This window comes from Neolamprologus multifasciatus, chromosome 2, assembly GCF_963576455.1.
Source record: "Neolamprologus multifasciatus chromosome 2, fNeoMul1.2, whole genome shotgun sequence".
NCBI classification, from domain to species: Eukaryota; Metazoa; Chordata; class Actinopteri; order Cichliformes; family Cichlidae; genus Neolamprologus; species Neolamprologus multifasciatus.
The window spans coordinates 27612099-27618104 of NC_140440.1; the positions used below are offsets into that span (position 1 = coordinate 27612099).

Sequence of the window (6006 nt, forward strand, 5' to 3'; positions counted from 1 at the left end):
TTATGTGTTATTTCATAATTTATACATTGCAATCATATTAGATGGTCATTAAATGCTAATTAAACAAATGAGATAAATTAACCCTAAAAGGTGCCCGGTCTTTAAAAGTGCAGGGTAGCTATGACGTATTTCCAGTATATCCAAATGCTTTTGTAGCCCTTTTTTACCCCTTTAATCTGTGTCCCTCTTCAAGTCTTTCCTCCTGCTCTACTCACAGAAGTACAGGAACATTTGGCAGGTCAGTCTGTAGGGCAGCTCAGAGGTTAGCCCAGAATAACCTTTGTTTTGCCCTGTCTTGAGGCCACTCCAGATATGTGTGGCGGTTCATCATGGACTTCAGCTGGTAGTACTTGGATGGGATTAGGTATTGAGGCAGAGGCTCAAGCAGTACCAGCACAATGCTGTCTGAGCCCAGAGTGAGATGTTGGTGGGTGGCAAAGTAGAGCTTGTAATGACACCACTCGCTCTTGACAAAGTGAGCAGAGAGGACAAACACAGAGCGCCTGCGTTTCTCCACACAGCTGATGATGTTCTCAATGATCGTCTTTCCCGGCACAAAATGTTTCTCGTGATGACAGATTCTAAGCCCTCTTGCGGGGCCTTCGAGGTTGGGAAGAAGGGAATTGCGCACCCAGTCAACATCGTGCTGGCTATAAGACACAAACGCATATAAGACACAAGCGCGTGGAACTCCAGACCCACCAGATCCTCGGGCCGAGCTTGTTGCATTCTTGCACGATGTTTGGCTCTTGTCCACTGCCAGATCATGCCCATGTACCAGGGAACATCCAAACAGTGACACAGAATCACAACGGAAATAATCAGTGTCCCTGCTGGTACCAAAATCGCAACCACTAGAAGGCCAATGCTGCAGGAGACCTCTGGGATTGAGATGTCTCTTAAAGTTGAGTTTCTAACGTCCTCGGGGTATGTGCAGTAATAGCCCTGTGGCCAATTCAGCAGCTCAATTCCTGATTGGCTGTTGTTCTATTCAGATTTGATAGCAAGCTTTATGAAACCTCTGAGAGTGCAGGTACAGGTAAAGGGGTTAAAACTGACATCTAGGATATGCAGTTCGGGACAGCTTTCCAATATGTTCACAGATGGGGCATGGAGAGAATTTGACCTGAGCAGAAGCTTGTGGAGTGTGGGGAAAGTGTCACACACCGGCAGGTCCCGCAGCCGGTTAGCATTTAGATTCAGAGTTGAAAGGTTTCTCAGTTTGAACATGGATTGCGGAACCACCGAAATCTGGTTGTTCTGGAGGTCCAGTATCTGTGTCCCATTTGGTAGACATTGAAAAACTGACTCAGTCAAACTATTAGAAGACAGATTTATATTGGTGATGCTTGCTGGCCAGATGCACTGTGATGACTGGTCATACCCTATGGAGTTGACGTTGAGGTCCAGATGTTGCAGGGATAACATATATTGAAAACGTTTGCTCAGTAACTCAAGTTTTTTAAGACTGTTGCCTACCAGAGTCAAGTTCTTCAGGTTACGCAGATTCTGATATTCAACTACGTTTTTACCCACCGCACTTGAGAAGATGGAATCAGACAGAGCACCAAAGGAAAAATCCAGCTGGCGTATTAGACTCTGTGACTTGGGACAGGTCATGTGTATCATTGGTGCGTCAGTAATTGCAACACTCTCCACTGGCATGCTGATGAAAAAGTTGTATAAAGCCTCCTGTGAGAAGAAGAAACTTGTTACCACTGCCCGTCTGACTGTGAAAGAAATCACCTGTGATGCTTTGATCACTTCAGTTGTGTAGTGAGGAGGATTCTTTACATTCATTTCAGAAACATCAACATGTTTCAAAGTTGTATTTAGAGCCACATTTACATATTCAGTTAAGTCTTGCCATTTAATTGTTATGTTGGTGAGATAAAAACTCCTTGTGTGGATTTTCCCCGTCTCTCTTAGCTGCTTACTTAGGTCTTTGTAGCCATTTATCATATTCATCATTTCCACTTCAGCAAACAGGGACAGAGCATCAGCAGTCAGATTACGATCAATTTTTTGATTATGCCCAAAGGCTATCTGCAGCCTTTGAGCATGAACATCCTCCAGGCTGCCTGCTTCATAATAAAGTTCATCCTCTAGTAATAACGTCAATGTATGTAGTTTCACTTTAGCAATGTTCTTGAAGTCACCCACACTGATGTTTTTTGCTCCAACTGTTAATCTCTCCAGTTTTACAAGAGAGCTGAACTCACTCCCCAATGTCATGGTAAGAAATCTGTTAAAGGCCAAGTTTAGCACCAGGAGGTTCACTGTGTGTAGCAGGTATTGTTGACCTGAGAGGTTCTTGAGATTGTTGTGCGACAGGTCCAGATGTTCCAGGAGAGGCGTGTCAAGAAAAGTCTGTGGATCGATCTCCTCCAAACTAGAGATGGCACGATACCACTTTTTTATGTCCGATACCGATACCGATATCATAAATTTGGATATCTGCCGATACCGATATGAATCCGATATAGTGTGTTTTTTAATCAATAAAACTGTTTTTTTAATATCTTGCTTTTGTATAAGATCATACTCAAGTTAAAAAACAACAACAACACTAAAGCTATTCTGTTATACCTGTATGTAAAAAAAAGAAAAAAAAGAAAAAAAGAAAAAACCACACTGCATCCAAAATATTTCATAGATCAGCAACACTGATCAATCTAATAAAGTTAAACCTACACCATCCTCCCTATTCTGGTATTTTAAAGAGTACTTAGCAGAAATATTAAGCAACCTAACTAATAGGGTTGCAAACTCCCAGCAAAAGAAAATAGGGAACCACCCCCCACCCTCTTCCTCATGATGCTTAATCAATGTAATCAACTTTAATTTGATGCAGGGTGAAAAAAAATTCACAGAAATAAATTATTTTTCAAGAATAATTAAATAGATTCAACATCTTTCTTCAACAAAATTGCAGACTGCATAGATGGTACTTTCCCAAAGGAAAAAGTAGTATAGCTTACTAGGGTATATTAGACTTAACAGTTACTATATACAGTAATGGACTTCTATACATTTTACATCAGATTAAAACTTTGGGTGTAAGAGTCAGATAATTATTTATTAAAAGCTAGACATTTTAAATGAGAATAAGAAAGAAAAGTATGTCTTTGTGCCCCCTTTTCCCTGTTCATGCCCTATCGGCCCCCCTGGCTAAACTTTGCTAGATCCGCCCCTGCACAGTTACCAGCTGTCAGCTGCGTAGAAAAGGATCCTGGTGAAGAAAGTAATATTAAATAAATTCTAACAACAGCTTATCAAGTTTAAACGTGCTGCTGTTGTTCAGCCGCTGGTTTCCTCTTTCTGGTGCAAAGTGGGCCAAAAACAAAGAAGAGAGACGAAAAGCCGATCAGCTGATCATTAAGCAGTTTCATGATTGAAGTAGCAGCAGGAGAGGGAGAGAGAGAGGCAGTTGCTCTATATATCGGTTGTTAAGCTTAATGCGGGAACGCTTTACAAACATTCAGAGATGAACTTACACACTTGCTTTACTTCTCTCTGAGATAACTTCCTCGGAGATGAAATGTTTGCTAGCAGGCTACAAATACACACAGCCGCTCTATCACGTGACCACACTGCTCCGATGTGCTACGGTTATGAGCCGAGTTACGCCGTGTCGCAAGTTTTGTGAGGTGCTTTTTTGATATTTAATGGATCGGATTACATTTTTTATTTCTCTCCGATATCCGATCCAGTAATTTAGGTCAGTATCGGACCGATACCAATACTAATATGGGATCGGTCCATCTCTACTCCAAACCGTTCCATGACACATTCAGGAATAGGGATGGGTACCGGTATCCGGTGCCATGATGGCACCGGTTCTGACATAAACGGTAGTAACCAGACCGAAAAGCAGCGCACATTTCGATGCTTTATTTCGGTGCTTTTTTCCCTGAGCTGTGATACACTTTCTTCTTCCTTACATTTGTATTGGCGGTTGGCAAACAACTGAAAGGTGCATTACCGCCACCAACTGGTATGGAATGATACACTTTAGATTCTAGCCAATCATTTTAAGTTTCCGAGAATAGTAGGCGGGTCCAGGTACGTACGTTCTTTTAGAGCAGAGCTACAAATTAAAAATGTCCAAGGCGAAGCGGTCAAAAGTCTGGCTGTACTTCACAGCAAAAGATGCAAACTCAGCAGCTGCAACAAGTGCTTTAAGGTGATACTGTGATACTGTCAAAGGAGGTAACACCTCAAATCTGATGAAACACCTGGCGACGCATAGTGTTTTTTTTTAAAGCCGAGAAATGCGCCGTATTTGATAGCTTGCTGCGAGACCTCACACCGAGCACATCTACTGCTTGTGGGTTGCCTGTTATCGGACCCGGAATTAGCAACATCCCCCAAAAACCCGAAGAGGAGAGTCCTGGCCCCTAGCCCTGCCAGTGTAGCAGAAATGATGACGGATGATGATGGCAGCAGCAGCCGTTCTTCTCTGCGTGAGTAGCTTAATGTTGTTCGTGTGTAATTTACGTTGAGTAGGCTAACCACGTTATTACATTAATGCATGTAAGGTGAACAGCAAACACCATCATAGCTACATGCAGCTGTCTTCTTGTTTGATGGCAGATACTCCCTTCACCCTGGCCAAAAAGGCTAAAATGACCAAAGAAAAAGTGGAAAACAGTTAAACATGAGAGGTTTTTGGACAAAGTTTGTGTTTTTTTCCATTGTTTAAGCACTGCTTCCAGCCAAGAATGATACCATATATGCCCCATAGCTGCAGAAAAGGCTAACATTGTTATCTTTTTACAAAAAAACAGCTGAACATGAGAGGTTTTTGGACCACTTTTGTGTTTTCCATTCTTTAAGCACCGGTTTGAGCACCGTTTAAGCACCGGCACCGTTTCAAAAGTACCGGTTTGGCACCGGTATCGGATAAAACCTAAACGATACCCATCCCTATTCAGGAACCTAAGGTGAGTGGTCTTTTCAAAGTCTCCATTGTGAAGCTGACGTATGTAGTTGCGAGAGAGGTCTAAAAACTCAGTTGTCTGTGGCAGGTCAGTTGGGACAGAGGAGAGGTTTTGGGATGACCGGTCTACAAAGTTGTCAGGTGATGAAGCGCTCTTCTGAAGTCCCACCAACACGGCTGCTGTCCAGAGTACGGCTGCTGTGACCCTCATTGTAGCCTGTATAAGAAAATTTAGCATTTGTCTGTGTGTCATTCTGTCTGTAAATATAATAGCTCAAAATGATTTGAATAAATTCTGATAAATGTTTGTAATGTTAAAAAGTGGAGTCATGTTAACAATACATTATAATTTGGTTACATATACCAGGGTTATCAAGGTCAACTTAATAATAATTAACAATATTGATCAAAAATTGAAAAAAAGGGGATTCTAAATATCACATTACCTTGGATGTCTGACACTGAAGAAGAAGTCAGAAGATATGTTTAAAACTATGTTTAATATTCTACTGCTTTTGTTCGTATTGCCAACATTTAGGGAAAGATACTGATGTTGTGGGATTTTAACGATCACATTATAGTTTGCATCCAAATATCATTGCAAATTTGACCTCTGATCTCACAATTACATTTCACATCTGCCTTTCTTTTCAAGAGTTTTGGAGTCAATACAGCATTGACTCCAAAATGCATATAATAATAATGCTTGGAGTCAAGTTTGTGAGAGATATACTGTAGTTATAATGTCATATAATAGGATTAAGTGATTTGTGTCCAGTCATTTGCAAATAACTAACTTTATCACTAAACATTTAAATGAATTTTAATAAACAACAGAAATAAATGCCACACATGTACTGCACCCACATGAATACAAATAAGAAAAAAATAATTATACTCAAAAAAATGTCACGTATATTAAAATGGGTTTCAAACGAAACAAATATATGCAAAACACAATATTATTTCCTTAAAAGTAAGAAACTACCCAGAGAGTGAGCTGCTTTGGTGGAGGTTTGCACTCTTGGAGTAGTTTTTGTTTAAAATAAATGCTGTCTACCTTT

At 40.7% G+C, this 6006-nt stretch overlaps 1 pseudogene; it reads right to left on the reverse strand.

Annotated features, from left to right (window-relative positions):
- Positions 1-89: 89 nt before the first annotated feature.
- On the reverse strand, positions 90-5162 carry LOC146524597 (toll-like receptor 1; annotated as a pseudogene).
- Between the last annotated feature and the right edge of the window lie 844 nt (positions 5163-6006).